Source organism: Lissotriton vulgaris, chromosome 2_1, assembly GCF_964263255.1.
Source record: "Lissotriton vulgaris chromosome 2_1, aLisVul1.2, whole genome shotgun sequence".
NCBI lineage: Eukaryota > Metazoa > Chordata > Amphibia > Caudata > Salamandridae > Lissotriton > Lissotriton vulgaris.
Window position 1 is genome coordinate 1,791,688,046 of NC_141687.1, and position 12,121 is coordinate 1,791,700,166.

Consider the following 12,121-nt stretch of genomic DNA (forward strand, 5'->3'; position numbering starts at 1 on the left):
TGTTGGTAAATACACTATAGCTCAGCAATCTCCCATATACTTACACACTTCTATGAGTACCTTATAAACCCATTTGATCCCATTTAATAACATCTTGCTGCTATTTGTTGTGAATCTCCAGCCTATATTTTGTGCGGTGCTTCGTAGAAAATGTTGCCTTGTATATTATGATTTTTTATATTATAGTTTATATTTGACTGCACTTTAATACACTATGCTGCTGTTCGTCCACATATGATTGCACCCGGATATACCATGCTGCTATTTGATTGCCCCCATATAGATTTTACCTGTTAATTGTTGTCTGCCAAATTGTACTTTATCATATTATGCTGCTACTTGTTAGGAATAATCTAGCCTTAAGATTTGAAGAAGTGGTTGTTTTACATATCTAATGTCTTTCATAACATGTGTATCTTTATTGCCGACTATGCTATATATTACAAGTCCCTGTTTATTTATTGTTTTAAATGCTGGTATTTTAATTGTGCTTTTATTGATATTTTATAACCGAATAAAGATTTATTGAATTGACAATAGTTCAACTGAGGAAAAATATTGGGAAGTAAATCTAGACGAGCATGAGAACACAAAGTACATTCCTGGATGTCCAAGTTGATATATAGTAAACAATGAGACCACTCATAGGATAATTCCATTATTCTGTAATTGGGGGGGGGGGGGGAGAAGCATCGAAAGGTTACATTCTAGGAAACAATTATTGATATAAATCAATGTATCGTTTACTTTTTATATATATTATATGGTGTCAGTTTTATAAAGGTTCAATTAAAACTAGATACTACGAAAAGCATTAAAAATAAAAGATCAAGGGCTGGGATGGGTGCGGTACTATCTTCTCCTTCTGTCAGTTCGTGTATGCTGGTGTAATACTCTCTTGTCTTTGCTTTGCACTGATGATTGTACAAATAGCTGGAATTGTTCTCTTTTGTTGGTCTTCACAAAATCAATGAAAGTGATCCCCAAACAAAAAAATGCAATATGAGCAAGGTCAATTACAGGACTCGCAATTCTCAAGTGCACAGTCAGTGAAAGGTGAGTATCGTGTGCATGAAGAAGTGACAGCAGTTAGTGTCCAGGAGGCATATCATAACAAAGTGTATAACATATTTATCGGTACATGCAAGCGATTACAAAATTTAACATGTAATGTTCTGTATGACGCACACAACAACTGACATCAATGGAGTGAGATTTGAGGGATTGGCAGCAGGAGAGTAGAAATCGGGAACTTGGTGCTTTGGTCCGCCAAGAGGTGCCCCTGCACCAGTGCACTGTGGGTACAAATCTATGTAAATGAGCTACAAGCTACGGGGATGCGGGGGGTTCGGAGTCTGAAGGTCAGTCCTGCCGACCACCACGGCAGACAGAGACCAGAAGCGACTGAGAAAGAGGAGACACGCAGGTAAGGATGGAGGATACCATGACAGCTCAGTAGGGGGGCTAGAGTATCGCACAGGACGAATATACGTTTTCTCTTTGTCCCTGCGCCCCGTAGGACAGCGTTCAGAACGCTCACAGTTCCCGCTCACTCACCTCCTCACTTTCGGTTCCTTAGGCAGCGGCGGCTGCAGGAAAACACAAAGGTACCTAATGACTGCCGTACAGTAGGCCGCGCCATTATGGAAACAAAACAGAGACTGTCAAAAGCGTGTGAGCGGGAGACTATAGCCAGAGAAGAAAGACACCCGTAGACAAAGAAGAAGGACTACCATGTAAAGCCGGAGACTGCAGGCAGTTGGAGAGAGAAGACACCGAAAGACGAGACCCGTGTGAGCAAGCGAAATAGTTACTGTAAGGAAGCTACTACAGGGGAACACCTTAACAAATGAAACAGAAACGATAACATTTCAAATGGGAACCTTCAAAACACAGCTTTGTCCGCAAGCTACTGATCACGAGCAAAACAAGTCAGGTCCCGGGCCGGCCAGCCAATCACAGCGCGGCCCGGGGAATGATGTCACGGGGGTGTCCCGGGCCGGCAGCCAATGACAGCGCGGCCCGGGACAAAGGGGCGGGGCTTAAAAAAAGAACGAGAAACGCCCCCGAATCGCGTTTTCGCAAGAAAGCGTGATTGACAGCCTCTGTCTCCCAATGGCTAGCCTCCATTTATGGAGCTAGCCAATGAGAGACAGAGGCGGGTCATCGATCCGACATAGAACTCAAAAGGTTTTTTAGCGCATGCGCACTACGTGCGCACTTGCAGGCAAAACCTAAAAAGATTTCGAACCACACTGGATAGAGACTAGCACGTGACCTGTCCAAAGTAAACACACACACTTACAGCCACTGCCTGCTGTACAGAACTCGGACACATGAAGTTGTGGACCATGTTCCATACGTTTCTAATGGCTTCTTCTACTAGGGGTGCCAGAGACCTGAGCTCCACATGCTTCAAAAGGTGAACCAAAGAAGTGGAGAAGCACTGCTGTTGTTGCTAAGGCGTACAGTACCACTTAAAGTTTGGTGCATGGGAACATTTTCAGTTGTTGGGAGGAGGGGGGGAGACACTGGAGAAAGAGAACTGAGAGACAGCCAATCCATGTTTTAATGTTCTTGTTTTTTTGCTACATGGCTAAATAAACCTAGGCCCTACTGCTTGTAGGAAGCTGGCTCTTTATATACTATACCAAAAAGAGTTGCTGTGTAAACCATCCAGGTATCCATTAAGAGTGGATAGGGGTGTGCTCTAGCAATTCCAAGATGCTCCATCTAGGGTAGTATGATCGAGTAACCTCAGGCTTATCAGAGAGGGGTGATAGACATTTGTTGCATACACAGGATCATAAATGGTGCACACACTCAAAAAGGAGATCCACGCCAATTGAGAAAAATAACACTCCTTTTTATATATATTTTTAACATCAAGAAATTCGTAACTGGATAAGTACTTTGTTTTTAAGTGTCAATGTCCAGAAAGTATACAGTAATACACTTGCATTTGGTGAGTTATCATGGTTTTGCACTATACAGAAATACAATGGCACCTGTATCAGTAAAGTGGTAATGTTATCCTATGGGAAAGAAACGTACTGCATGCGGTTACTTAGCAGCGACTTATAGGACTAAACTTCTGGATTTAAAGAAAGTATGGGCTAAGGTCCAAGGCAGCACCAACAGGTCACCTCAGTCAGCTCTGAGGCATCCAGGTACAAAGGTGCAATTCAGCATCGGGTGCGCCATCTAAATCAATAGGGAATGGTCTGGTCCAAAAGAGGCTGCAAGTAAGGACTGGGAGCCAGTGCAGGCGTACCCACAGGGATAGTCCTTGAGGGTCTCGGGCACGAAGAGACACTGTTAGCCCACTGTAATTTAGGCTGCAGGAGGGGACCAGTCCAGCCAAACCCAAAGTTGGGTTGATCTGTGGAGGATCTCAGGACCCTGTGGTCCACTTCTCCTCAGGCTGTGGGGCTTGGGTGCAGTGGTGTATTCAGGTATAGGTCACAGTGGTCCAGAGACTCTTGTGGTTCTTGCTTTCCTGTAGAAAGAGGCTGCAGGTGTGGACTGAGGCCAGTCCGGTGGAGCCAAATAGAAGGGGCTCACCTCTCGAGGGTCTTGATGCCTCAGGGGCACTGACAGGTCACAGCAACTTGGGCTGTGGGGTTCATGTGCAATGAGGCTTTGTCCGGCGGGGTTGCACAGGTGGAGGCTCTTGTTTTGATCTTTTTGGTGCCTGTAACAGTGCAGGGAAGCAGCTCCTCTGCTCCAAGGGGGAGGTTGCAGGCAAGGTGAAGTCATGGGTCACTCCGCCACAGCTTTTGGAGGCGACAAAGCTTTCTGGGCGATCCTGATCTGTGCAATTGTCTGGGACAGCAAGCAGGCTGGCAGTGTTGGTGCCAAGTCAGTTGCTGCTCCTCAATTCTCACGTTGAGGGCTTTTCTTTTACCTCCTTTCCTCTCCACAAGAGTTCTTAACGTCACCACAATAAAGATGGTGAAATCTGAATGTTCATGTTCACTTCATGTACGGATGTGATTAGCCTGGAGGTGCAAAACGCCTCCTTGCATAGCTAATTTGCCTCCTGCCAAATAGACCTCAGGGCAGGGGGTGGCATCTTCCACGTCTGTGGGAAGCCAGGCTTGCATATGAAAGGTGGTGTGCTCTTTGAAGCTCCCTGTCTCGACATGCTAATTTACTAGCATTCCTGCTGGAAGAGGTTTTAACACCTCCTGTCAGAGTAGGCACTGTGTCTGGCCTCTGAGCAGGGCTCTCACCTCCTAGGGGGCCAGAAACTCATCTGTGGTGGCAGGCTGGCCAGGTCCAGTCAGCCAGCACACTGGTAGAGTTCTGGATGCATGTATTAATAAAACCATCACTGGAATCTATGTTGGTTTAATTCAAGGTATTTGATACCAAACACCACATTTTTCAGTGAAGTTATTATGTAGCTGGATAACTCGTTTTGACCAATGCCCAGTGCATACCTTAAGATGGCTTCCAGGTTCACTTGCAATATCTAGTAATAGAACTAGACATCACATAGGCATATATCCCTAGGCTGAATGAAATTTAATTTGTGATCTCTTCTTCAGATTTAGAACGACTGTGAATCGTAGGAGTGTACATTTCCATCCAAGTCTAAATCAGGCATCTTGCTGTGCAGCAACAGAACCGAGATGGTTTGACATGCACAATCTATCCTTAACGTATTGTTCAAGATCAGTAAAGACATGGCACCCTCATTGCTTTCTCATCATTTGCTTGACCATTCGCTCCTCTCGGTCACTGTCCTCCTCTACATTTTGCTTTCCATGCTACTCCATTCTATCTCTTGCTCACCCTTTATCTAATCTTCTGTGCTCCTTCCCCTAGGATTCTATCTTTACTCGCTCCAAATTTTCTCTCCTCTTTCCCCTTCAACCTTTCGGCTATATTTCTCCCTCCTCCTCTCTCACTTTATCTTTTTCTCTCTGTCTGACGCCCCATATCCTCCTCTTTCCTCGTATAAGCCTCTCCTCTCCTTTGGACCCAGAAAAGAACAGCGGCTCATGGGTCACTAAAGAAAATGATATGTTGAGGTATCCATGACAATGCACTAACATGCAAACTCTACTTGAGGGATGCAATGGAAGACGTGGAGGCGCCCAACATTGCACTCCTTATTTTAAACCCAAAGCTCTCTGGAAAATTGCTGTTAAATAGGGCGAGGATACAATCGAGGGTCATGGACATTCAAGAACTGTCCTGGAAAGCTCATGCCAGATTATGTGACTCACTGTATCAAGAGCCAGGAAGAGCCATGTATTTAGCCTCCCAAATGAAATTGTCAGTCAAGAAAGAGCTGCTGAGATTAGATGTGGCTTTGTTTCTCTAAAAGATTACAAATGTGTAAGAATATTAGGGTCTACTGAGCAGCACTGCTGTCTCTTGCACGTTTCAAAAAGGAGGCTAAATCCTTCCTCATGGGTAAATTCCTCGGCTAAACCCCGGCCCACAACCACCACAGAGACTATTGCCTCCCTCCTTCGACTTTCACCCCACCAAGAAACCTGGGGCCTGTCCTCAGCAACTGTAATATTGACTGTTATTGTATACTCCCATCCCTCTTGTACTCAGCACCCCGGTCCCTAATTTATATTATACTCTTGTGATACCATGCCTCTTGTACAACTCTATGACTCTATAAAGCGCTCTGATACCCCAACGGGTCAAGTTTGCGCACTAAAATAAATAAATAAAGAAGGAAAGACTTGCCACATATCATACCTCTGCCCAATTTTGAAAAATCTAAGCTCCTTCTGACTAAAAACACCTGTTTTGGTAACTTAGCATAAGACAATGCCACACAGCTATAGTCCTATGTCTGAAAGGCGTGAGCTCTCAATTATCGGCTCAATGTGAGAAATTCCTCAAAGAAGCTGAAAAATTACTGGACTTTAGTGCCAGCAAACTCTTAATCATTAGCGCTATTAAGATTTTTATTTGGTTCCCCGCGCACAATTTAGTGAGGACATCACGGACTTCATCACTCCACACGCGCTCCCCTCCAAAGATTACATCCTTCTGGGAGACCTCAATTTTCACCTTGAAAAGAATAACGACCGCAACTCCACCACCCTTTTGGACAACCTCGCCAACCTCGGACTTAAACAACTGGTCACTTCCCCCACCCACATCGCAGGTCACACACTCGACCCTATCTTCACCTCCAGCAATCATGTCTCCTTCAGCCACACTACGGCTCTCCTCTGGACTGACCACAGCTGCGTTCACTTTACCTACAACAAGCCCAAACCCAACAACCACCCACAACCAACTCTGCAAAGAAACTGGAACAAAATCACCATCGACCAGATCTCCTCATCGCTTCTTCTAAACCCCCCAGCCCACTCCTCAAACCCCGACCAAGCCGCCACCAACCTCACCCTATGGTTATCCAACAGCTCCGACATCCTAGCACCACTGAAAAAACGACAAAGCAAACTTGGCAGCAAGAAGGCCTCCTGGTTCAACGATGATCTTAAGAAATACAAGAAACTTTGCCGCTCCCTTGAGAAGGCCTGGAAAAAAGACCCAACCACCAGCACCAAGGACGCCTTCAAAAACGCTACCCGCATACACCACCAACTGATCCGAAAGGCCAAGAAAACCGCCTTCAAAGACCGACTAGATAACAACGCCCACAACAGCAAGGAACTTTTCAACATTGTCAAGGAATTTACCAATCCCTCTGCCAACTCTAACGACATCACCCCCTCTCAAGCCCTCTGCGACTCCCTAGCCTCATTCTTCCACAACAAAATTGCAGACATCCACAACAGCTTTGACAACCAACCCGGAGACCAACCCATCCAACCATCTGCTGGACCTTCACCCCCCTCGAACATCCTTAATGACTGGAACCCAATCTCCACTGAGGACACCATCCGCCTAATGAACTCCATCCACTCAGGATCCCCCACAGACCCATGCCCTCACCACATCTTCAACAAAGCAGACTCCATCATAGCACCGCACCTCCGAGACGTCATCAACTGCTCCTTCAACTCCGCCACCTTCCCGGATAGCTGGAAACACGCTGAACTCAGCGCACTTCTGAAAAAACCCACAGCGGATCCCACCGAACTCAAAAACTACCGCCCCATCTCCTTCCATTCCCGGCCAAAGTCATCGAGAAAGCTGTCAACAACCAGCTCGCCGCCTTCCTCGAAGCCAACAAATCCCTCGACTCCTCACAGTCCGGCTTACGAGCAAAACACAGCACGGAGACCGCCCTCATCGCAGCAACAGACGACATTCAAACTCTGCTGGACAATGGAGACACAGTCGCCCTCATCCTCCTCGACCTCTCCGCAGCCTTCGACACAGTCTGCCATAGCACCCTTCTACAGCGCCTCAGAAACATCGGAATCCAAGGAAAAGCACTAGAATGGATCACCTCGTTCCTCACCGGAAGAACACAGAGAGTCCGCCTTCCACCATTCAAGTCAGAGGCCACTGAAGTCATCTGCGGCGTACCACAAGGATCTTCACTCAGCCCCACCCTTTTCAACGTATACATGAGCCCCCTCGCGGCCATCGCCCGCCAACACAACCTCAACATCATCTCCTACGCGGATGACACTCAACTGATCCTATCACTCACCAATGATCCTAGCACCGCCAAAACTAACCTACACGAAGGAATGAAAGAAGTAGCCGAATGGATGAAACACAGCCGTCTGAAACTGAACTCAGATAAAACAGAAGTCCTCATCTTGGGCACCTCCCCCTCTGCATGGGACGACTCTTGGTGGCCAGAAGCCCTTGGAAAAGCACCCATCCCGACAGACCACGCACGGAACCTGGGCGTCATCCTGGATTCCTCACTTTCGATGAACAGACAAGTCAACGCCGTCTCTTCATCCTGCTTCAACATTCTTCGCATGCTCAAAAAAACATTTCGTTGGATCCCCACCGAAACTAGGAAAACGGTTACCCAAGCTCTGATCACGAGCCGACTGGACTATGGAAACACCCTCTACGCCGGTACTACCGCTAAACTCCAGAAAAAACTCCAACGAATCCAAAACGCCTCAGCCAGGCTCATATTAGACATCCCGCGTATAGAACATATCTCTGGCCACCTGAAAAACCTCCACTGGCTTCCCGTCAATAAGAGGATCACTTTCCGGCTCCTAACCCACGCACACAAAGCACTCTACGAAATCGGACCAGAATGCCTCAACACACGACTGTCCTTCTACACCCCCTCCCGCCAGCTACGATCATCCAACCAAGCCCTTGCCACGGTACCTCGCATCAACAAAACCACCATGGGAGGTAGATCCTTCTCCTACCTGGCAGCTAAAACCTGGAACTCACTTCCCACTTACCTTCGCCTTACCCAGAACCACCTAGCATTCACAAAGCAACTTAAAACGTGGATATTTGACAAGTAATTCCCCACCCCTCCTCAAGCGCCTTGAGACCCTCTGGGTATGTAGCGCGCTATATAAATTCTCTGACTTGACTTGACTATCAATCAATGTATTTATGCAGGGTTTAAATACCGGTTCCATTCTGTGATCAAGACTGGCACTTACAGACAGTATTTTAATATATCAGGTATTGTGGAAATGTGATAATGGAGCATTATCGCCGAGATCATTACTTGGGCTTTTATCAAGGTTAAAGAAGCCAGGGAGTATGTGCTTTTTCACGTGCTGGATTTGTTTACTAAACCCTAGTCAAAATGTAACATTTTTAGCAGGGCGTTGGTTTTACTATTTTAAATTTTTTGTAGGAAATGTGCTGCTGTGATCTGACATATTCGCATTGAGGTTGCTCGCTGGGCTGGTTTGTCGTACTTAGCAACAGTAACTGTCTCAGAGGTTATTGTAGCGATTCTTGGGGCAGTCCTCCTCTTTCATAAACGTAGAGTTGTTTTTTTCTGGATCACTCGGTTTTTTGTATGTTATTATTATTGCACCTTGCACTTTAGAGGAACCATTCCCTAACAGAGTCGCATGCTGTTTTATTTATGGAATGATCACGCTATGTATTTTATCTTTACTGTGGTTTTTAATATTGCAATGGTTTTTAATAACTTGAAACAATAAAAATTCTATCTAGCTATCTTTTCTCGTCGCATAAACAAACCCCCCTTCTCTTTCTGTCCTAGAAAGGGATAGCATCCCCATTGTAACTACAATTCTCTCTTCAAAAGGCCAGCCGTCCCGCGAGAGAGGTGGGTTGAAAGAATCACGCAAGGAACTAAAAGCAAATAGTGTGAGTAGCCGTCCCTCTCGCAAGGAGAACAACTCGCACAATCGGCAAAGGGCTGGATGCAGCTTACGTTACCCTGACAATCTGAACACCTGACCTCTTCCTGCATGCTATCACAGCAGTAGCAGAAACGTAATGCTACGGAGTACTGCCAAATACTGCAGTGTGACCCGCCTACGTTAGCAACACCACTCAAGAGCGAAACCCGTCCTCGCCCCCCAAGTCACCCCTCAAAGTCTCACCGGAATAGAAGCCTGCTGCGTGCCTGCTACTGCGAGCGTCCTAGTTTCATCCGCCCGGTGAGTCTTTCCGCTCAGGCTTTAGCGAGGCTGACTGAGAGTGCCAATGCCTCCCTGCCTATGCCCCTCCCCCACAGCAAGCAGACACGTGACTGCTGCAAAAGTGGGTGAAAGGTCGCACGCTGCAGATGGCTACTCTGGGAGCCGGTGTGCTGTGCGGGAGTAAGCATGGGTGAGATGACAGCAAGGGAGCGATGGCGGGCAATCAGTAGGTGACAGGCTAAAATCTCACTGTCCTGGAACAGGTTTGCTTGTGCTGAATGGTTGTTCTGTCCAGAATGCAATGACAACTAAGACAAAAATGTTTTTTTGTGATTAGAAGTCAAAGAGGTGCACACCGTATTTCCTGGGTAAGAAGAGAAAATGTGCATTGGCAATAGAACTCTATGGGACTCAATAGAACTATCCCTACCACCCTTTATCAAAAGATTTCACTTTGTAGGAAGGTGCAGTCCGAGTGACCATCAAATGGTCTCCGAGGAACAGCATCGCCGAGTTTGCATCTGTTCCTTGCAATATTTGATGTAATTAACCTCAAATCAGTTTGCCATCCATACCCCCATGAAGTCTGTGGAGTAAACGGAGTGCTCTGGATGACCAGACCTTAATTGTCATCAAACTGAAAACCATCATGTGCCCAAACTCGTTTTAAAAAAAAAAAAATAAAGAATACATAATATGGGTGTTTGTTAAAGGTCGCGTGTATGGCTTTTTTCACAGATTCGGTCGGAGTAACCTCTAATTCTGTTGATGCAACCTTGAAACAGAAATGGCAACATATCTGGTTAATGTTTACCCTTAAATGACTCCTCTTGCTCCCCAGACTCACGGGTGTCGCCTTCCCAGACACGAGTGTAATTTAGCATTGCTGAGGCGCACGAGTCCCTGAGTGGATGAGCCTGGCTTCAGGGCACGCAAAGTTCAGAGGGCAGCACCCAAAGCAGCTTCCATGCACGTCAAGGACTCGTGTGTCACCGGTAAACGGAGAGGCCAGAAACGGTCATACTCTTGCTTCTCAGGGAATCCAGCCAAAATAAGTGTGGAAAATAGTCAATATGCTATTTGATATTGCCCAAATACTGCCCAGCATTGTGCACAGAAAACGCAACAAGATGATCCATGTATACCTTCTAGTCTAGTGAAAGGCCAGTGCCGACCTTTTAAATAGATAGTACTTTTTCAGAGTGAGATTCTTAAAGAGTTTCTGGGGTAATGTTTACTTTACGTAATACTGTAAAGAACGCTACTAGAGAGTGTAACTGGAACAACGTGGATACACACAGCATTTCTGCGTGCCCTTCAGCGGTTTACTGTCTTTCCTAGAGGCTGCCATGCATGCATACTCCACGAGTGTGCCAGCCCCAGAGGCAGTTTCTGACAGCGGGCGCCATGGGGGCTAAGTATACCTATATTCAGAGACTAGAAGCCAGAGTTTTCGGTATAAGCACCATACATACAAAACGTCATATGAACGCCTAATCACTGAAAGAAAATGCGCTCACCCAAGCAGTCTTTTTCTTCCTTCCTGGCAGGCTTATGTTAGAGCCGGGTACTTTACCGCGAGCTCATAGGCAAAGGAGGCCGACTTTCCTGTGACCCCACCCACGTCCAGCTCGGCCCTCCTCCCTTCACGTTTGTCTTTGGCTGCCGCGGCCCAGCCTCCATTTTTGGAGCCACACACCCTCAACTCTCCAGCCACACCCACAGCCCTGCCCCCTCCGACACCGCCTTTTTCTTTTCAGTTCGGCCTCCAGCCTTTCTTCATATTCCGAGTACTCGTTTTTCATTCTTTCAAGTCCCGCCCTCTTTAGTGTTGTGTACCCCCGCCCCTACTGTTTCTCCTCCCTCTCTTCTTCCCGCAACCCTGCCTCTGGCAACAGTAGCAGGTTGTTCTTTGTTCCTGAGATGAACGGCCAAACACACACATTCTCCAGATTTGAGAGTCACTGAAGCTAGAGCAGCTTGTAAGCGAACGGTACACTGCCCGGGTCCAAAGGTGAAGGGGAGGGGTCAGCAGAGAGCAGGGCAGCTCCAGGAGAACCAGAAAGGCATAATTGACGAGCAGGGCCGGTTTGTATGGTGGAACAGGTCAGCCTGGTCCAGGGCAGGTCTGGGGGGTCCAATGGATGAGTGCGAACCGGAAAGTGTTAGTTTGTTTGGTAAAACAGGTCGGAGCACTGCACAGGAGTGAGTGGCAGTGCCCCAATTAGGGTGACCAACTGGCATGGGTGCATATTCAGGACGGTGAGGGTAAAAATTCAGGACAAAGGGTCAAAATTCAGGACAAAAATTCAGGACAGGAGGTCAAAATTCAGGACAAAACTTCGGTACAAAAGGTACGTTTTAGAGACACATCAAAGAAGGTCGCGTAATAGTCTATAAGTAATCCCATCTATATCCAAACAAATTCATCCTTTTGCAAACCTATCCATTATGTATCCTTCCATCCATCATTTCACTCATCCATCCTGCCATCTACACTTTCACTCATCCATCTATCCACCCTTTCAGCCTATCCATCCATGCACTCATCCGTCCACTCTTCCATCCAACCATCCACTCATCCATCAAGCTATTTATCCACTCATACATCC

At 46.8% G+C, this 12,121-nt stretch overlaps 1 protein-coding gene across 4 annotated transcripts in view; it reads right to left on the reverse strand.

Moving 5' to 3' along the window:
• CPT1A (carnitine palmitoyltransferase 1A) overlaps positions 1-11,202 on the reverse strand; it is a 404,991-nt gene extending 393,789 nt beyond the window's left edge. Inside the window, exon 1 of one of the 4 annotated variants that reach the window (XM_086957836.1) lies at positions 11,030-11,202. The gene's annotated coding sequence lies outside the window, so the exon portion shown is untranslated. Of the gene's footprint in view, positions 1-9,470; positions 9,611-11,029 lie in introns of those variants that run through there. The other 3 variants (XM_086957839.1, XM_086957840.1, XM_086957837.1) reach the window with 3 other exon arrangements.
• Positions 11,203-12,121: the final 919 nt, after the last annotated feature.